The 22429-nt window shown below is 49.4% G+C and overlaps 1 pseudogene; it reads right to left on the reverse strand.

The window, feature by feature from the left end:
• Positions 1–2484: 2484 nt before the first annotated feature.
• Positions 2485–22312, reverse strand: LOC136470216 (uncharacterized; annotated as a pseudogene).
• Between the last annotated feature and the right edge of the window lie 117 nt (positions 22313–22429).

Raw genomic sequence — 22429 nt, forward strand, 5'->3', positions numbered from 1 at the left:
CACCCTTGTGAGAAACCCCAAAAAGGGAAAAAGAGTGCAACACAGCTCTTATAATGTTCAAATGTTCACAATACAAATACCAGATACAAGCATCATGTCTCAACTCTCAAGCCTCACAGGTCTCAATCTCAACTCTCTCAAACTGAACTCTCAACTCTCAGCTCTCAGGTAGCAGCAGAAGCAGAAGCAACAGAAGCACTTGCAGATGTGCTAGCAGAAGGAGGCCTAGATCCATCTTCAGGAACATCAAGATACAGATTCTCAAAGGACTCTGCCAGCTCTTGGTTGTCAGCAGAATGTTGAAGTCTTCTATCACCCAGCTCCCAGTCCTTGATGCAAGCAAGCATCTCCACATGTTCAGGCAGAAGTCTTCAGTGCCGCTCCTTAATAATCCTTCCTGTTAAACTGAAACATGATTCTGAAGAGACAGTAGAAACAGGAACAGCCATAATATCTCTTGCCATTATAGAAAGAACAGGATAGGTTAGTTTGTGGTCACGCCACTAGAGAAGCAAATCAAAATCATCCTCATATGCAGTGACATTGTCACTATCCAGATAAGTTGTGAGCTCACAAGCAACAGAGGCAGCAGATTGAGTTGAAGTGGAGACAGAGGCAAGGGGAGGAGGACCAACAACAGCTGATGATCCAGGGCCACCAAAGATCCTTCCCCATGCTTGTTTCCTCTTACCTGAGTTGACTGCAGGATGTATAGGCCTTTGAGACCTTGTAGAACCATACTTGCTGTCATACTTGGCAAATAACTTGTAAATTTCAGTTTTAACATCAGCATAATATTTATTGTAATCAACACCAATGTTCTCTTTAAGTATTACCAGCACATTAAACAAACCTCTCAACTTAGCTATAGGATCAAGAATGAAAGCAATAGAATATAACAGAGGTATATTTTCCTAATACTTAAGATATTTAAGCTTCATAGGATAGACAACAGCCATTAGATTTTGATCTTTTTCACTTTCATGCAAATGATGAGCAATGTCAAGCATATGGTGTAGAATTAGTGGACTAGTTGGATAGTAAACACCAGATAGAACACATGTTGATTCATAAAATAATTCCAGGAACTCCAATATCTTGGCAGCAATGAGCCAATGTCTTGGAGTCAACAATATGCAGCCAAAATTTGCATTAATGAACACAGAAAAAACCTCCTTGTAAGGTAGCAAGTGTTTAAGCATAAGGTATGTAGCATTCCATCTCACATCCATATCTAAACCAAACTTTCTAGGTCTAACACCCTGAGCATTGCAATAATTCTTAAACATGGCAATTCTGTGATTAGATGAATTTAAGAAGTTAATAGCAGTTCTAAAATCCTCTGTGTAAGTTTTAAATCTCTTTAAACCAGATTTCACAATCAAATTAATGATATGGCAAGCACAACGCTGATGCATAAGATTATATTTACGCTTATTAGGATCTGATGAAGTAGGTGTTGGATCAGAACCTAAATAACATGCAAACATGGGTGTCAAAGTCTCCATTGCCTTAGCATTGGAGGAAGCATTGTCTAGAGTAACAGAATAAATCTTGTCAATCATACCAAATTCCTGAACCACACAAGCAATTTTTTCAGAAATGTTCTCACCAGTGTGCTTCACCTCAATCAACCTGAGGCTAATTACCTTTTTCTGTAGCTCCCAATCTGCACTCACATAATGAGCAACTACACTAATGTAGTCCTCCTTAGCATTTCCAGACCATATATCAGATGTCAAAGCAACAGATGATGCACCAGACAAAACATGATTCTTAAGCATATTACGACGTTTAGTAAATAGAGCACGAAGGTCTCTAGTGGTGGACTGTCTAGACACCCTACGAAACCTAGGGTTATGAGCACGTTGAATGTACTCCTCAAATGCATCTGTATCACCAATACCCAAAGGCAAATCAAGCCTAGCAATCAATCTGCAGAGTTCAGTTCTAGCTACCTCAGGTTTATAATCCCAGTTATGCACAGAACCATCAGGATTGTAAGATAGCCTAGATTGAACCCTATCATGTTGATCAGTTTTCTGCCTACAAGAGTTCTGGTGCCTCTTCAAGTGACCAGTGCCAGCACTAGATCTAGCAGACAAGGTTGACTTACACATTTTACATTTAGCTTTAGTGCAAATCTGTACTCCATTCACAGTCTCAAATATCTCTTCAAAATCATCCCAGACAGGAGATTTACGCTTACCAACCTTACCATTACCAGCAGCAGCAACAGATGGAACAGAGCCGTTGGAGTTGGAGCCGACCAGGTTCGCAGACGCCGTCGCCCCTTCACCACCGTCGCCGTCTCCGAGATCGACACCGAACAACGCAGCAGCGTCATCACGGATGTCGTCGTCGTTCTCGCCCTCAGGGGCCATGCCAGGCGGAAGCTCGCCATTGTCTTCAGCCATGGCCGCCTCTCCAGCACCGTACCTCAACGGTGCGGGTGGCCGCCTTGCTCCTCGCTCTATGCCGCAGCTAGAGCTTGAAGCATCGGCTACCGACCTGCGAAGGAGGAAGGAATAGATCAGTTAGAGATCTCATCAAAAAAAGAAGAAAGATGGGGATTAGGGTTAGCCGGTTAGGGTTAGGGTTAGGTGCTTACCTTCGCAACCGGAGCCCGGTGCCGGAGAAGAAGACGACGACGGCCTCGCGGCCAGAGCAGACGACACAAGGTCAGCAAGGACGGCGAGCAGCGGAGGAGGGACAAACGGGGTCAACAAACTCACATAATCACCGAGATCTAGAGGGGAGAAAGGTAGAGGGAGAAGGGAGAGGTAGAGAGGGTGAGGAGCACGCCGGCAGCGGCGGTTCGAGGTCACCGGAGTCGGGGTCGACGACGGCACAGTGGATACGGTCATACGGCGAGGCGAGAGTGCGAGCGGCGGCTGCGGCGCAGTGGACTGGAGAGTGGAGAGCAGGAGAGGAGAGGAGTCAATCGAGTGATTTAGGTTTAGGGTTTGTGAGGGGCGCCGGCTGCCTGCCTGCCTCGCGCTTATATGGCAGGGGGAGGCCGGGAGGCCAAAGCGCCGTTGGCCGCTGGGCCGCTAGCAGGCCGCGCCGGAGCTGGGAGCTGCTGCCGGGCCGACAGCTTATTACCATGCCAGGCCGTGCCAGCCCGCGGGCTTGCGCAACGGCCCAGGCACGGCCTGTAGCTGCGTGCCGGGCCAGCCCGGGCCCAGAGACCCTCGTGCCGGGCCGGACTCGTGTCGGGTCAAATTAGCGGGCCGTGGGCCGGGCTACCGGGCCTCGGGCTGCATGGCCAAGTATAACTATACTAGAACACACAACATCAAACCTAAAAACTACCTACGTAAATCACAAACAAATCCACTAACCTAACTATGCTAAATCACTAACTATCTTAAATTTGACAAACTATCATAAATCAATAACAATCATAAAACCCTAACTATCCTAAATTACTAACTATCCTGAATCACTAATTGTCCTAAATCACTAATTATCCTAAAACGATAATAATCAAAATAACATAAAATCGAGAGTGAGGTACCTTAGGAGCGGGCGGCCTTGACGTGCCGACGTTCGTGGCGCGGCCGGCGCGGGCGCTGCGCGGCCGCAGTGGCCGGACGCGACGTGGGCGGGCGGGCGCTTGCGGGCGCGGCGTGGGCGAGCGCTGCGCAGCTGGCAGCGAGCGGGTAGGGGTGCGTGCGGGCGGGCGGGCTCGCGCGCGATATTTATTTGGCCCTGCTGCGCCATGCTCCGTGACGCGGCAGTGCCGCGTCAAGATCGGTGGCGCGGCAGAGCCCTGCCACGTCACCGGTCACGATTCTGGTCATCGCCACGTCAGCCCGCTGCCACGCCACCATGCATGGCGCGGCACAAGCATTTGGCCACGCCAGAGCAATATACGCGACCAATAGTGTTAGTTAAAAAAAACCGTCAGTGTTAGATTTAAAATTAGTTTTAAAAAAGTGTTAAAATGAAAAAAAAAATCTCAATATCGGCTTGTTCGGTGATGCCCATACGTGCCCTTGTATAGCATGACAGTTGGCAACGTCGAACCAGTCCAACAGTTATTGCATCACAGCTGAACCTCACACTATGATTTCTTTTTTCGCATATACTCACTTAACAATGAACGAACTAAAAGGTGCAATTGTGATATTTTCTTTACCTTTGACTTCCCAAACCCAGGTGTGGACTTTGCGTCATTTCGCAGCAGCGTGTCAGCTGCTATCATGCCCCGAATGCGTTCATATGTAAAAGAAGATATCCGTGGTAGGACACTATGATCCATATCCCAGTCACCAATCTCGACGTTGTCAAGGTAGAACACCTGCATGTGTGAATTGTTTGGACCCTTCATCAAATGAACGCACTATAGACAAACAAGGTTTATTGTCCTGCATTCTCGCCTATAGAAAAAGAGAGCAACCAGTTATATTGGGTAGGACCCTCGGTACCCACGGCGTAAGACATGGAACACACAATCAGAGGTGGTACGGCCCACAAGATCAAGACGTACGGCGTACGGCGCACGGCACTAGTCAGCGTGCACCACAAGGCTACAAGAAGATGTTATTTATTATATATTGTAATACAAAATATGATACTTTACTTGTAACACTATCCCTTCAGAATATACAAGGAGGGACAGGGGTCCCCTAGTCGATATTGACATACGGATCCTAAGTTTAGCCTAGAATCATCTCATCTCTTAATATAATCCACCAATGACATAGAACATAGGCTATTACGTCAGACTGATGGCATGAACCTGTCTAAATCGTTGTCTCTGTGTTCTGTGTCACCATCTAGTTTGTATCTCGCGCACCTCCACCGATTCATCTACTACCGTGGACATACCCCTCGATAGACTGTCGACCATATTTCGTCGACAGTGGCGCACTGTAACACCCTCAGTGTTACACCCTGAACAAACTACTAAATCATGTAATGAGCATCATGTTTATGTAATAATGCATGTGATAGAAGGTGTTGATAAATTTCTTATAGCCTAAAATGACCAATAAAAATATTAAATAGAAATTTATTCAATAACTCATGTTATATCAAGTAGGGTGGAAAACTAATTTTTATTGAGCGAAAGTATTATAGAACATGTGTATGACACCTAAATAAGGTTTGAAGTTCAAACTTTGTAGATGACAATACAACTCTTCCCGTAGAAAAATAATGTGACTAGCTAGTATTTCTAATGGCTTGGAAATGGAACTTCGAGTCAAATTCATCACAAGACTAGGAAGAATTTTAAGTTTGAAAACAGTGTGACAATGCCATGTTGGTGAATTAATTCTGAAAAATCTAGCTAAAGGTTAATGTTGTGTTTTTGCTCCTTATGGTAGACTGATGTACCCTCTTTAGCATGGTCGAGGTAGTTTAGCTTCAACAGTGTTAGGTCAGTTTTTATATGCGCTTTAAAATTCGTGCACGTCATATGCCTGCCCTGTGCGCACGGTCACCTCGCTCGGCCGATCGGCATCGCACGGCTGGCCGCGTCCCACGCACTGCGGTGCTGAGCCCAGTCGGCCTATCTAGATGTGGGTTGGCCGTGGCCGGCCCCAACGGGCTGCTGTCTTCGCCCTGCAGCTGCTAGCAGTCACGCTGCTGCCCCACCTCCCTGTTGTGTTGCTGCCACCGTTGCCGCCCTTCCCGCCTCGCGTTGTGGTGCTACTGTTGTCCTTCTCTCCATCACACGCGTGGGCTTGTCCCTGCTGCCGGCGTTGTCGCCATGCCGTCGCGTCCGCGCTCTCTGCAATTCTACGCCGCTGCCTAGCCCTTCCCGATGGCACTGCCACTATCGCGCGTGCACATGGCACACTCGCTGCACCAGCACGTGGCCATGCTCGCAGCCACGGTATCCCCACGTGCGCCTTAGCCCTACCGCAACAGACATACTCCCAACCGTTATCGTCTTTAAGCATGTCATGCTGATGCGCAATCTGAACCCCTCCCTCCCCTTCCTTGTCATTTCCACCCGACGCGACGTCGTTCATTAAATCCAGCGGGGAGACATCACCATCGCCCGATTTGTCATGTCTCTGGATCTGTATTTAAGCCACCAAGCCACCCGGCCCCATTCAGCCATGATTGGAGTGCGGCCAAGCTCTAATTTAGTATTTTCCTCGCCACCGAGTTGTTATGGTCGCGCTCGGCCGATGCGGGTGGCAACTCCCCTCGAAGCCATTAGAGGCTAGCCCTCCTCCACCATCCTCTACTCCAACTGTCACTTCGACCAACTCCACGGTAAGCTCCTGATGCTCACCCGCTAGCTAGTTAGGCCTGTAGCCACCCTAACTCACTAGAACGGCCACGTCGCCGTCGTGGATGGCCACGCGTCGTTGCAGCCCTCACCAGTGAGCCCCGCCACCACTCACCACCACCCAACACAGTCGTTTAGGTTAGGGAAGGCTATCAACCCACTAGATAGGTCCGCGTAGGTCCCAGGTGGCCGGCGTAGCCACCCTGTGCCGCTGCTCGCCGCGCCGCCGCGCGCTTTGCCTTGGGGATGTGCATGGGGAAATTAGGAAAACCCAAGGGGGGCTAAATGAGATTGTCAAAGAGAGGGGAGAATAGTGATTGGATTCCGTTGTAGTTCGGATAAAGCTCGAGGGCTCCTTTGCAAGCAAGCAAGCGTGGGCTGCGCCGTAGTGGGCTGCGCTAGGCCGCTTGTCTTTTTCTTTTCGGATAAATTAGTTAGTATTGTCTAATTAGATTCTGAGTTGATCTTTGGTAATTAATATAAAATCATGTGAATGTCCAAAAATTATGAAATTAATTTTTTTAGGTTCCAAAAATCATGATCTATCTGCTAGTATATTTTGTTCGCATAGTTCATAGTATTTTCAGGAGTTATCAAATTAAATTGAGATGCTTAATATTGTTAAGATATAAACTTGTAGGAATTTTTGTAATAAAATGGTGATAGTGTTGGCTCTAAAAATTTCACAGTAAATTTATAACATTATTAGATGCTCACTGTAATTTTTGTAGCTCCATAATAATTAGTTTGCTAAGATAGCTAATGAGCCCTAGTTCGAATATACATATTAAATCAATGAACTGCCGAAACACCTCGAGATGGTAGAACTGAAACATTTGTTGGGAAATAACGCCTTATTCGGCAACATGGATACGTAGCCTAGTGTGTTAGCCATTAGAGCTAGCTCGTTAGCTAGAGAGACGTAATCGTATTTTTAAGAGTTGCGGTTGCCTTTGATTAATTACGTCTCTGTGTTGCATCCACGTATATCATAATAGGAACAACGATGGATCACGGAGTCATCTACAGTAGCAGAAAAGACGGTGCCTTGATGATCATGTCACCATAATGAAATATATATGGATGATAACTGGAGACCGGGCGGAATGGTACTTTGGATCTGGACTTGGTTAGGCAATCGAGCGAGGCTCTGGTTGTACTTGTTTCGCCTATGTCAATTGAGGACCGTCCATTGCTGTGGATAGTAGTCAGGTCACAGACTTATTATACTGAGCACATACTTATTTATGGAAGCGGGAAGACTTGTTACTCTCTTGTCATGGATTATGACACTTTCTGGACTGGCTTTTAGGGGTGGGTATTAGGTGGAGGTCTAAGCACCATATTGAGATCGGGTCTCAAGTGTGGGGGCTTGGAGTCTAAGTTTGGACGGGGACCTGGACCCCGTGATAGGAGTGGAATGGTTGGTCTTGTTTGTGTCTGGGGTACAAATGGGGCATGTGTTTCGGGATACCCAGCTTGGATACATTGATTCGCGAATTGCCATTTCTGTGAGACGGTACCGACTTGGCTATGGTCTAGCACCGTAGTAATAACTAGAATATAAAAAATGGTAAAATAGTTTTTGATTGCTTACCACCTACTTGAAAGAAGATGTCGAGTATCGATATTAGGGATACCCAAAGCAAGGAAGTTAGCGCCCACGCTGACTTCCCTAGATGGCTCGAGACGTATTAAAAGGTCTCGCCCGACCCCAAGGTCGCGGGCTTCGTCTCGCTCGACCTCGAGGCCTTGGGCTCTGTCTCACTTGACCTCGAGGTCGCGGGCTCCATCTCGCCCGACCTCTTGGGTGCGGGCTCTGTCTCACCTGACCCCAAGGATGTGGGTTTTGTCTCACCCAAGGTCGTGGGCTCTGTCTCACCTGACCTCGAGGCCATGGGCTCCGTCTCACCCGACCTCAAGGCTACGGGCTCTGTCTTGCCCGCCCCATTAGGTGCGGGCTCCATCTCACCTGACCCTAAAGACACGGGTTCTATCTTGCCCAAGGTCACGGGCTCCGTCTCACCCGACCCTAAGGACACAAGTTCCGTCTCATCCGACAGGGACTCGTACCGTCGCCAACCACTACAGGTCCAAGAGTATGGGCCTGGGTCAAAACTTTGACGCCATGGAAGAGGCTGGCACACCTCGATGTAACTCGTGGCCATGACGGACCATACCTGGGGATTCACATCAAGAATAGTGTTGGGCATGCTGGTGTTGTTCTGCCTAATTCTCGTACGAACACTGACAGGCGTGTTAGTTCACCACGATGTCCGCTGGGACGGAGTGGAACACCATGATTGGCAGATGACGCCTATGCATGGCTCCAGTGATGAACAGGGATGCGACATGAAGTCATCCCTATCAACATCTATAGGATCGATGGGACCCGCATGAAGGGGATGAAGGACCCGGCAACCCTGAAAGCCTTCTTCTCTCTCTCTCGTTCTTCTCCTTTTCCTCCTCTACAACCCACGCTTTCTCTTTGCCTAAAAAAGGGGAAGCAAGGCACCCCATGAAAGGGGGGATCTTGACACAAGAGCACAACTTGAGCACATGGTTGAGCAGCAAGCCAGCTCACAGCACCCGTTCACTCCTTCCATGAGAGACTTGGGATCCTCTCCCTCTCTGCCTATTTATAACCCCAACTGCAAACCAAGTGTCGGTAACATGAGCAGCAGGGAACTGGATATAGGGACATTCCGCCCGAACCAGTATAAACCCTTGTGTCCTCTGAGCACACCATCCAAGCCAGATGCACAAATACAAATTTACTCATCGGTGGTCCGAAAACACTGACAGTTGGCACATCACGTAGGGGCTTTTTGCGCATCTCGACATCCACATCAAGCCTCAGATGGCTAGTCATGGTGTCAGCTGGGTCCTGAGCACGCACATGTGCTTCGGGAACCTAGACTTCATCAATACGATGGAGGAAGAGTTGGCGCACATTCTCGCCACCGTCTAGCCTCTCCACTCTGCTGGCTTTGATGGGATCATCGAGACACTTGAGGAGCTATAGCTACACGCACCGAAGGCCTATGCCCCTAGGAGCGACTAGCTCCTCGACTTCAATTACTGGTGCCTTCCTAGGACCCCGACCATCCCAGGATGACCTGCGTCGCCTCACCTTCTCGTTCGCCAACGTTATGACATAGCTTACCGGAGGAGAGCCGCTCTCCCCAGAATACCTCATCCGAAGCGCCCTGATAGTGCTCCCGTTTGGTCTCCACAACACCACAGAGACCGTTGACCACCTTGTTGCGGAACTCATTCCCCCATCCCCTACGAACAATGAGTTCATGGGGATGACCGAATACGTCACGGAATCTTTCCACGACCTTCTCATGAGAGAATCAGAGTCGCTCTCCAACTCTGACTCCAGCAAGGGGAGCCATCACTCCTCGTGAGAATGTTTCATGGCAGGTACCCCTAAGGGATACATTGAAAGATCCATGAGGGAGGGGCTATGCCAACAAACGACCTTGATAATGAGGTTGAGGGGGATACAGGGGCCCCACCTTGCCTGGGGGTAGAGCAACTAAGAGCATAGCACCAAGAGCTCGAAGAAGCAAGACTCTAGCTCGAGCAGGAATGCATGGAGCTCGTGCGAGAGATCGAGCGCCATAAAGACGGTGGGCGTGCATGCACCATGGCTAGCGGCATGAGCTGGAGGATCATCAAGGACGATGAATCCCTCCCAAATTTCACCCAAGCAAGCCAGAACATCGCTGTCATGGTAGCCTTGCTCTAGGGGCTTCCGAAGCCTATGACACCTGAGCATCATCAGGCCCATCATGAGATTTGCATGCTACTCGAGCGTGTGGCGGCACAGCAGGCAAAGAGCTCACTGTCTTGACGACGCGAGCTCGATGCCAGCCAGCGCGTGCCCTCAGAGCGACCTAATAGGGACGTGTCAGTCCACTAGGTGTAGCGAGGCAACAGGCCACATGTCGTGATCCCGGTGCATGAGCGTCTCTACCTCCACCGTGATGCACGCAACACCTTGGATGCTCGTAGGCGTGCCCGCGGTGATGAGAGGGAGGAGGCTAGCCATGGCTATCACCCTCATCATGGTGGACGCTATGACAACAGCGAGGACCAAAGCCTGAGCCCTGACTTGCCAAGACCTCAAGCATTTGGCCAACACATCCTCAACGCCATCTTGCCACCGCGGTACCGACCGCCGACCAACATGCTGAAATACTTCGAGGAAACAAACCCTGGACTGTGGCTTGAGGATTATCGACTTGCTTGCCAAGCCAGTGGAGCGGATAGTGATAATTTCATTATCCACAACGTTCCATTGTTCCTAGCCGATTTGGTGCGAACATGGTTGGAACACATTCCGTCCAACTGAATCCAAAGTTGAGCGAACCTAAAAGAGATCTTCGTGGGAAACTTCCAGGGCACATACGCACGTCCTGGGAACCCATGGGATCTCAAAAACTCTTGATAGAAGTCTGGGGAAACTCTTCGTGGGTACATCCGACGCTTCTCTCGATAGTGCAATGAGCTGCCTGATGTCACCAACGCCGATGTCATAGGAGCTTTCCTGTATAGGACCACCTATGAGTCCTAGGTTCACAAGCTAGGACATAAGAGCTCGCGAACCACCAAGGAGCTCCTCGATGTCGCCACTAGCCATGCCTCAGGCGAGGAGGTGGTCAGGGCGATTTTGGACTGCCCTAAGGGCAAGGCAAAGTAGGACGAGGATGCTAGTGAAGACGCCTCCAACCACCCCAACAAGAAGAAGAACAAGCAGTGGCGTGAGGGCTCACTCGTGGCCACTGCTGACCGCAAGGGGGTCAGAAGCCCACCGAGGGTACCCTAGACCACTTCGAGAAGCTGCTCGAAGGGCCATGCCCAAACCATGCTTTTCCCATCAAGCACCTATACAAGGACTGCATCCTCATGAAGTGATTCTTGTTCGAAGGCTCCAACAAGGGGGAGCATAGGAAGGAGCCCAAGCCAGCCGATGACGACGTCGAGGGGAAGGATGGCGTATTTCCAACACTAGATGGCTACCTCATAATCTTCGGAGGGTCAATGCCCTATGACTCCAAGCACTGCCAGAAGCTTGCGTGCCGCGAGGTCTATACGGCTAAGCCGGCCATGCCTTCCTTCCTCCAATGGTCAAAGTCCGCCATAACCTTTGATCGGACCAACCACTCAGAAAACGTCCCGCAACTAGGAAGATACCCACTTGTGGTCGACCCAATCATTGGCACGAAGCGACTCACCAAGGTGCTGATGGATAGAGGTAGCGACCTCAACATCATGTATGTTGAAATGCTCGATGTCATGGGCATTGACCAATCACGCATTTGGCCAACTGGGGCGCCTTTCCACGGCATCGTGCCTGGAAAGTAGGCCATGCCACTTGGGCAGATCGATCTGCCCATCACCATTGGGAATCCTACCAATTATAGGATAGAGACCCTTACCTTTGAGGTGGTCAGGTTCCACGGGACCTACCACGCCATCCTAGGACATCCATGCTACGCAAAGTTCATGGTCGTCCCCAACTACACCTATCTAAAGTTGAAGATGTCGGGTCCATGCGGGGTCATCACCATCGGCACCTTCTTCTAGCGTGCCTACGAGTGCGAGGTTGAATGCTGCGAACACATCGCGGCAATTATCGCCTCCAAAGAGCTTGCGGCCATCAGGGAGGAGGTCATCGAAGAAGCGCCCGACCCCAAGCGGTCGATGGGGTCTTTTGAGCCTGTAGAGGGCGCCAAGGAGGTCCACATAGACCCCAGTGGCTCCGAGGGCAAAGTGGTGCTCATTGGCACCATGCTTTCCTCCAAATAGGAAAGCATGCTCGCCGATTTCCTCTGCACCAACAAAGACATCTTTGCGTGGGGACCCTCGAACATGTCAGGCATTCTGAGAGAAGTCACCAAGAATGCCTTAAAGATCAGGCCAGGCTCCAAGCTAGTGAAGCACCACCTGTGTCGCTTTGATGAGGAGAAACACAGGGCCATCGGCGAGGAGATTGCAAAGCTTTTGGTGGCCGGATTCATCAAGGAAGTATACCACCCTGAGTGGTTAGCCAATCCCGTTCTTGTACGAAAAAAGAGTGGGAAATGGAGAATGTGTGTTGACTACATGGGTCTTAACAAAGCATGTCTGAAGGATCTATTTCCTTTGCCGCGCATAGACCAAGTAGTTGACTCGACCTCAGGGTCTGAAACCCTTTGCTTCCTTGATGCATACTCCGGGTACCATCAAATCATGATGAAAGAGTCTGACCAGCTCATGACATCTTTCATTACCCCATTTGGATCATTCTGCTATGTCACAATGTCGTTTGGCCTAAAGAACGTAGGGGCTACGTAGCAACGTTGCATGCTCAAGTGTTTTAGGGAACTCATCGGGTAGACCATCGAGGCCTACGTCGACGACATCGTGGTCAAATCCAAACCAACTGACCAGGTCATAGCCGACCTAGAGCAGACCCTCGCAAAACTTTGAGTAAATGGTATCAAACTCAACCCAGAGAAGTGCGTTTTTGGGGTCCCAAGGGGTATGTTCATGGGTTTTATCGTCTCCAAGCGTGGCATCGAAACCAATCCAGAGAAGATCTTGGACATCATGAGGATGGGCCTGATTTAGAACATAAAGGGGGTACAGTGAGTTATAGGGTGCCTCGCTGCGCTCAGTCGCTTTATCTCATGCCTTGGTGAATGAGGTCTCCCCCTCTATCGGCTTCTGAAGAAGGCTGACCGCTTCGAATGGACACCTGAGGCCTAAGACACACTTGATAAGGTCAAGCAGCTCCTAATGAAGGGCCCGATCCTGGTCCCCCCAACCAATGGGGAACCACTTCTGCTCTACATTGTAGCCACCATGCAAGTGGTCAGCTCCACCCTAGTGGTAGAGTGAGAAGAAGAGGGACATGCCCTCAAAGTGCAGCATCTCATGTACTTCATTAGCTAGGTCTTGTCCAATTTCAAGACTCGCTACCCCCAAATCCAAAAACTCCTATACGCCATCCTTATCACCAAGAGGAAGTTGCGCCACTACTTTGAGTCACATCTGATGACGGTCATGACATCCTTCCCTCTCGGCGAGGTCATCTAAAACCAGGATGCCACAGGAAGAATCGTGAAGTGGGCACTTGAGCTGATGGATCAAGGCATTTCATATGCCCCTCGGATGGCCATCAAGTCCCAAGTGCTGGCTGATTTCATTGTAGAGTGGACCGAGATCCAAATGCCACCAGCAGTCGTCGACCAAGAGTATTGGACGATGTACTTCGATGGATCACTGATGAAGAAAGGCGTCAACGTGGGGCTAGTCCTTGTTTTGACCCACGAGGTACGCATGAGGTACATGGTTCACATCCATTTCCCCTCCTCCAACATTGTGGCCGAGTATGAGGCACTCATCAATGGCCTGCGCATCACCATCGAGTTGGGTATTCGATGGCTAGACATCCGGGGCAACTCCCAGCTCGTCATCAACCAAGTCATGAATGAATCAAGCTACCACAATGCCAAGATGGCTACATATTGCTGAGAAGTCCACCAGCTAGAGGATAAGTTTGACGGTCTCGAGCTCAATCACATCCTGAGGTGTCTCAATGAGGCGGCCGACACGCTAGAGAAAATGGTGTCTGACTGAGAGCTGGTGTCGACGGGTGTCTTCGCTAGTAATTAGTACAAGCCCTTGGTCCGCTACAAGGAGCCAGAACAGACTGGTGATGGGTCGCCTGCCCTAGGCTCGGGGGCTAACCAATCGGTGGCTCCATCTGACCCCAAAGTCATGGAGCTTGATGAGGATCCAACGATAAAGTCTGACCCTCTAGCCGACTAGAGGACGCCGTACCTCGACTACCTCCTCCGTGAGGCACTACCGATGGACAAAACGGAGGCTCAGCGGCTCGCGTGTCATGCCAAGTCCTTTGTCATTATTGAGGGCGAGCTCTACAGGCGAAGCCACACTGGGATCCTGCAACGCTGCATCCCCATCGAATAAGGGAAGCAGTTGTTGAGTGATATCCACTATGGGGTTTGTGGGCACCATGCCGCACCTAGGACCCTAGTCAGAAACATGTTCCGACAAGGCTTCTACTGGCCAACCACAGTAGTCGATGCTGAACAGATTGTGCGCACCTATGAAGGGTGTTAATACTACGCTCGGTAGACCCACCTACCGGCCCAACCACTCCAAACGATCCCCATCACGTGGTCGTTCGTGGTCTAGGGGCTCAATCTGGTCAGACCTCTCAAGAGGGCACCCGGGGGCTATACACACTTGCTTATTGCCACAAACAAGTTTATAAAGTGGATAAGGGCTCGATCGAACTCCATGATCAAGTTCGAGCAAGCCATGTTGTTCTTTCTTGACATCGTCCATCGCTTTGGAGTCCTGAACTCCATTATCATAGACAATGGCATGCAGTTCACCGGGAAAAAGTTCCTCCGATTCTACGATGAATACCACATCCATGTTGATTGGGCCACCATGGCACACCCCCACACGAATAGGTAGGTCGAGCGCACAAACGGCATGGTCCTATAAGGCCTCAAGCCTAGGATCTTTAAACGGTTAAACAAGGTTGGCAGACGATGGGTCGTGAAGCTTCCTGCGGTGCTCTGGAGCTTGAGGATGACCCCCCAGCCAGGCCACTGGCTACACACCATTCTTCATGGTCTACGGTTCTGAGGCTATCCTCCTGACCGACCTCGATTATGGAGTGCCGAGGGTCAGGGCGTATGATGAATAGGGAGCCGAGGTGTCCCTCGAGGATGCCATGGACCAGCTAGATGAAGCGCATGACGTTGCCCTCCTCTGCTCGGCCAAGTACCAGCAAGCGTTGTGCTGGTACCACAGCCATCGAGTGCAGGGTTGGGCCTTCAACGTTGGGGACCTAGTGCTCCGCCTCGTCTAGAGCAACAAAGAACCTCCATAAGCTCTCTCTGCCATGGGAGGGACCATACATCATCGTGGAGCTGCTCCGACTAGGAACCTATAAGCTCAAGACCATTGACGGTGAAGTCTTCATCAACACCTGAAACATCAAATAGCTACGTCGCTTTTACCCTTAATATATGCACGCCTTCTCTTATCGGTTTCGCCATCGACTCCTCGATCTTTAGTGACACCCGACCCTAGCAATGGCAAGGGGTCGGGCTTCACTCAGGGGCTGATAAGAGCATTTCTATCTGGTAGACATTCTCTATGTCTGACCCTTTCTCACGTTAAGATCTAGAAGCAAGGGTTGCGGAAACAAACGCTGAGTAAAATTGGTCAGACAGCAAGAAACCTACACTCCAGTGGCTACGATATTTTTGCTCACCAGCATGATTAGAGTTTTTTGCCCGCACCAAGAGCTTTTTAGCCTTAACTACGGAAAGAGTCAGAACGCATTAAAGAGTATATCTACCTGGCAAACATTCTCTATGCCCGACCCTTTCTCACGTTAAGATCTACAAGCAAGGGTTGCAGAAACAAACACTGAGTAAAACTGGTCGGACTGCAAAAAACCTATGCCCCAGCGGCTATGGCGTTTTTGCTCACCAGCATGATTAGAGCTTTTTCACCTGCACCCCGAGCTTTATAGCCTTAATGACGAAAAGGATCAGAATGCATTAACATTTTTATATAAAAAGGGAGAAGAGCTAAAAATCTATATGGCCATAACAAAATTTAAGAGCTTGTCCACTTATTACAAGTTCACCGCCTGGCTTATCTACCTAACTAATTTCATGGGGGATGATCTCATCCTCTATCTCGGTAGGTAAGTCCTGTGCTAGAGGGGCCACCTCCTTCTCGATGTTGTCCAGTTCAACATCGGTGTAGACAGGCGCGAGAACAGTCACAGGTAAGGAGGGATATAGAGCTGAAAACGCTCCTACGGCCCATTCAGGCCTAAGAGTTCGAAGGCTAGCCCTCCAATGGGTTCACAGCCGCTCCAGGGCACCCTTAGAGTGAGGGTGGAAATGGATGGGCCCACTAGCAGCCAGTACCCAGGTGCACGAGTGCTGCGGGCATCTCGGCCCACGTTCGAGTCTTGGTCGGTTCCCAGTCTATTATTTTTCCTCAAAGAAAGGGGACTAGCCGAACGGACCCAAGAACTATATGGATTGGCCACCAAGAGTCTGGAGTCGGTCACCAGCTAACCCATGCCAGACCCCCACGAATAGGAAGCCAGGGCCTCACTTAGACTAGCCCGTTAATAGCTCACCGAGCACCATGTTTTGTCCATCGAGGAAAAACATGGCACGGCTCTGTCCCTCCGTTTAATTGAAAAAACGCTTAAGGGATGATGATCACAAAGACGAGCCGACCCTCGACCAGACCCCTGCTACACGTGGGGGCTCGAGGAAAGTTGGACTAGCAAGGAGACTGAACGCACGGTCGTAGGATGACGGCGGACCGATCGGATCCTAGGGGACCGAAATCAAGAAAAATATTTCCAACCACCTGAATCCTATGGTTACATGCCCCTAAGAAGACCGATCGCAACAAAAGGGAATCACCGTCCTACCAGGACACGCCGTGGGCTACAAAAAGAAGGCCAAGGCCCTCAAAGTCCTCCCATCCAGAAAAGCCTTCAAAGGAGTATTCTACTCCTCCATAGGCTCAAGGGCTACTGTCGGGTATTGATATTAGGGATACACAAAGCAAGGAAGTTAGCGCCTACGTTGACTTCCTTGGATGGACCAAGATATATTAAAAGGTCTCGCCCGACCCCAAGGTCGCAGGCTTCGTCTCGCCCGACCTCGAGGCCACGGGCTCTGTCTCGCCCGGACCATTGGGTGCGGGCTCCATCTCGCCCGACCCCAAGGACATGGGTTCCATCTTGCCCAAAGTTGTGGGCTCCATCTTGCCCGACCTCGAGGCCACGGGCTCCATCTCGCTCGACCTCGAGGCCACGGGCTCCGTCTCACCTGACCCCAAGGACGCAGGTTCCGTCTCGCCCAAGGTCGTGCACTCCGTCTCGCCTGACCCAAAGGACGTAGGTTCCTTCTCGTCGGATGATGACCCATACCATCGCCATCCACTCTAGGTCCAAGCGTATGGCCTGGGTCAAAACTCTGACGCTAGGGAAGGGGCTAGCATGCCTCGATGTAACCCGTGACCATGACGGGCCATACCTAGGGATTCACATCAAGAACAGTGTCAAGCGTGCCGGTGCTATTTTGCCTAATCCTCGTACGGACGCTGACAGGCGCGTTAGTTCACCACGACGTCCGTCAGGACAGAGTGGAACGCCATGACCGGCAGATGACGCATGCACATGGCGCCAGTGATGAACAAGGCCATGACATGGAGCCATCCCTATTAACATCTACAGGATCGGTGGGATCCGCATGAAGGAGAAGAAGAACCCAACAACCCTGGAAGTCTTCTTCTCTCTCTCGTTCTTCTCATTTTTCTCCTCTATAACCCGCGCTTTCCCTTCACCTATAAAAGGGGAAGCAGGCGCCCCATAAAGGGGGATCTTGACACAAGAGCATGACATGAGCACACGGTTGAGCGGCAAGCGAGCTCTCAGCACCCGTTCACTCTTTCCACCAGAGACTTGGGATCCTCCCCCTCTCTCGCTTGTTTGTAACCCCTACTGCAAACCAAGTGTCGGTAACACGAGCAGCAGCGAACTGGATGTAGGGATGTTCTGCCTGAACCAGTATAAATCCTTGTGTCCTTTGAGTACACCATTCGAGCCAGATGTGCAAATGCAAATTTACTCATCGGTGGTCTGAAAACACCAATAGTGGCATAGGTACTTACATAGAATGGTTAGTTAATGAACTAATGATGACTGCTAATAAAATTGAATATAAGGATGCACGTTTAGTAATGCTTCCTACAGATGCAATAACCCACAAGCCAGATAGCCTTGCATATCCTTGAAGTCTTTTATTTTTCTCCTGTCAGGTAAGTCTTGTTGAGTACAATCGAGTACTCAGGGTTTTATTCCTCCTATTGTAAGTGACCAATAGATGGTAGACGACTTTTGTGTGTGGAAACCTCCTGGTGGGCTCAGCGAGGATTTCCTTACATTGCTGACGTAGAGTTTATTCAAAATTTTCACAAAATGTTTTTGCAAAGGAAAAGACTTACAGTCTCTTATCGTTTCATGTATATAAATGTTCCTAATGTTAGCGCTTAAACTTGTCGTTATATACATTTTTGCTAAAAACTCTGATAACATTATTATATTACACTGTTATAATCAATTGAGGTAATATTCTGCTACTGTAATAAAGTGATGTAAGAAATGACAAAAGATGTTGTAAGCTTTATACTCTCATTTATGATCCTGACGGAAAAAATTAGATTTTTTAGTTCTTCCTTAGGGTGTGCTCAATAGAACTGTGTAGTTTAGTGTCATCTCTTGAGTACTTAGTGTCTAATGCAAGACAAGTACTCCTGGGAGACATTAGATTAAGTGGTTCTACCACACGCGTCAGGTAAGAAGTGTGCGTGCTGATTCCATGATGAACCAGATGGGATCTCAGAACTTATGTCCTAGCGAGAGCGACTTTCATCTTGCCTACGATGTCAACACAGAGATTTGCTGCCGAACTCAAGTCGCCGTGCGAAGACCAACAGCCCAGATCGAAGACTCGCGTGATCCTGCAACAATCGAACCCAACGTCTACTCCAATAAAGAAGGGGCTAGCAGGTTTCCATTAACTTGGTGAAGGCATCGGATGAGTACAAGAAGTGCCAGATCTAGGTGAGTCCGTGCACCGCATCTGCTACATCTCGCACTGCCTAGAGCCTCCGTTTGTCGCTGCCGTTCTGTTTTCCGTGGAGTCCGTTGCTTCCCCATCGCCGAGGAGCCTATTGCCGAGTCCGTGAGGCCTGGTAGATTTGGTATGGACTAAGTACATACATGATTATGTGCCTTTGCATCAGCCAACAAGCAGCGATAAACAGGCATTGAAGGAATCTGTACACCATGCATGCTAATCAAATTAGTACGGGCATACTCGTGCACGTGTGTGTATGCCGAATTATTTCTTTGGCTGTACTCGGTGCTTTTGGGAGATCCGGCTACATACAAGCACGAGCCGATCAAGCCTCCATCGAGTCGCAAGCGAGCCGTCAAGCGAGCCGTTCGCACCGCATCTATCTACTCGGACATCATGACTCGCCTACTCCTCTACTCCACTCGACGTCAATCAAGTTAAGTCACACTTTAATATTCTCTAAGCTTCATACGCCTCCGATGTTTCTCTGTGCTATTTTCTCCACGATTATTCTCCAAATGACTTTTCTCCATATATACAATCTTAAAAGATGACATACGACTATGCCTAAGACAAATCCTCGAACAGTCATGTTTACGCTAGGAGGTCCCCAGAGATGGCTCTATCCCCGGTTTCTCCCTACACGTGCACGAGACGAGTGCCTGCCCTCTGCGTTGCGGGTGGCCGGTAGCGGCTCCCTGGCGACGCCTTGTTTTTCTACACGTACACGAGCTCTGTGCTCCGCGTTATGGTTTACGGGCTAGCCAAGGCTGAGAGCTCAGCTACAAACTAATTGGTCGGATTGTTTATATTAAATATAAACACTACTTCAAAATAACACTAAGTGTTTACACCAACGGGAAGGAAATATTCATATTTGAAATATGAACAAACTCCAAAATAAACATAATGTTTATTTACTCCGCTCTACTGCCTTCATCGCCGAGTTCATATACTTTATTTTTATATCATGTACTACATGTTCTCCATATTTTTATTACAGGGGCCAGGTTCGGTTGCCGAGCTCATTTTTTACGCTCGAGGACTAGATCAGTCGGGAAGGACAAGAGTATCATCATTTGGGTGGTCGGACCATCTGGTAGACGGACTTCACCGCTAACTAACTGGTCGGACTGTTCGGTGCTCACTTCTGCTAGGCGTTCACTTCGCTGCCGACCAGTTGCTTGGACTTCATCGTCAGCTTTGCTGGGGGCCTCACCAGGTAAGCTGGGGACTCCTCAGCGTTTGGATTCTTCGTGCAAGCGTCACCAGCTAAGCTAGGGACTCCTCGGTTTTTGGATTCTTCATGCAAGCATCGCCATCTAAGCTAGGAACTCCTCGGTATTTGGATTCTTTGTATAAGCGTCGCCAGCCAAGCTGGGGACTCCTCAATGTTCATATTCTACGTGCAAGTGTCGCTAGCTAAGCTGGGGACGCCTCGGTGTTCAGATTCTACGTGCAAGCATCGCCAGCTAAGCTAGGGACTCCTCGGTATCTGGATTCTTCGAGCAAGCATCGCCAGCTAAGCTAGGGACTCCTCAGTGTTCGGATTCTTTGTACAAGAGTCGCTAGCTAAGCTGGAGGCTCCTTTGGTGGTTGGAATTTGCTACGTCTCTTCGGTGTGCTATCAAGTTGCTCCATGCTATTCGGATCAGGGTGCTGATCTTGGGCAGCACATCCGAGGTCTTGATAAGTACATCGTAGATGACGTTGGCAAGTTTTCGTCAAACTTCTTTGATCCTGCTACAAGATTTCTTCTCAATATTCTAGCAGTCTCAGGGACTACGTGTATACACGTCATCTGGCGATGACTACTATTCTTCTTAGCTAAGCTGGGGACTGGTTTGGCACCTGAAGACTATTATTTTGGATCCTGGCACCATGTGAATACTTCACCTATTGTCAGGCTCGAGGACTAAGGGGGCACATTTCACCTTGCGGTGAATATGCTTAATCGTCATTGCTCTCTATTTGGTTCTAAGAGTCAATTCTGCCTACGGCATGGGTGCTAAGCATCTATCTTCGCCCTCGAGGGACTAAGTTCCTCTACGCTGACTAAGTCAGGGACGCTAAGCGTCCTACTTCGCCGCTCGGAACCTAAGTGGACACACTTCTCCTAAGGTGAAGGTTTCAAAAAATTTAAACTTGACCTCCTTATATCCTTCTGGCAAACCTCAGCTTTGAGTGAGTCCGGGCATGGCTCCCAATTAAACTAGTCGGACGCTCGATTCAACAACTCGACTCCTAATTCAACTGGTCGGATGCTCGATTCAACAGCTCAGCTACCAGTTAAACTACTCGGACACTCGATTCAACAGTTCAGCTCCCAGTTAAACTAGTCGGATGCCTGCTCCTGTTGACCGGCAACATGTTCAACTACTCGGACAAGCTCAAGACGATGTTGCTCAGCGGATACAAGGTGTCCAGGGACTAGCTGTGGGGGTATGACCCCTGGTACCCACGGCGCAAGACATGGGCTGCACCATCAGAGGTGGTCAAGCCCACAAGATCAAAGCGTGCGACGCACGGCACTGATCGACGTGCACCGCAAGGCTACAAGAAGATGTGATTTATTATATATTGTAATACCAAATAGAATATTTTACTCATAACTTTATCCCTCCAGAATATATAAGGAGGGACAGAGGTCCCCTAGTCGACATCAACATACATATCCTGGGCTTAGTCTAGAATCATCTCATCTCATAATATAATCCACCAAAGACACATGACATAGACATGAACCTATTTAAATTGTTGTCTCTGTGTTCTGCGTCATCATCTAATTCGTATCTCACACACCTCTACCGATTCATCTACGGTAGACATAGCCTGTTTCATCGACGGTGCATGGCAACCTGAGTCTTCATGGGACTTGAACTTTGCAGCCGATGACAGCAACCGTTTATGAACGTAGTCAGACCAGTCAAACTGGTGAATACAATTGGGGTCGAACATGGCACCCCAGTAGTCTACGTGCACATAATCATGCTTGGCTCCCGGCGCAAACAGGGTGGACATCACAAAAAACACAAACGCAACTTTGAATGCAGCCTCCTGTTCTGCGCTCATCCCTCTTGGGTACCTAGCGTCCACTAGCTGCTGAACAGAGCCCGTCTTTACCCCCCCCCCCCCCCCCCCCCCCCCCCCCCCCCACCCCAAAAGACCAACACTGTAGCTTCATTCTTTCCTTGGCCTCTTTGCTCAGATGTCCTGCTTCATTGACCCTTTTCCCAGTATCCGGAATGCCAAACACAATAGCTATATCCTTCTTAGTGAACCTTAAAACGCTGCCATTTGGCATTGTTAACCTTGAATTTGCAACATCAACCATTCCCATAAGCCAAGCTGAGAACCGTCTGTTTGTAGATTTAATCAGTGGAAACTTTAGAAGCCCTCCGAACCATTGATTCAACGAGTTCCTTTTTCCTTTCATCGAATCCTGATATAATGTCAT

This window comes from Miscanthus floridulus, chromosome 8 (genome assembly GCF_019320115.1).
Source record: "Miscanthus floridulus cultivar M001 chromosome 8, ASM1932011v1, whole genome shotgun sequence".
In the NCBI taxonomy this organism is placed as follows: Eukaryota; Viridiplantae; Streptophyta; class Magnoliopsida; order Poales; family Poaceae; genus Miscanthus; species Miscanthus floridulus.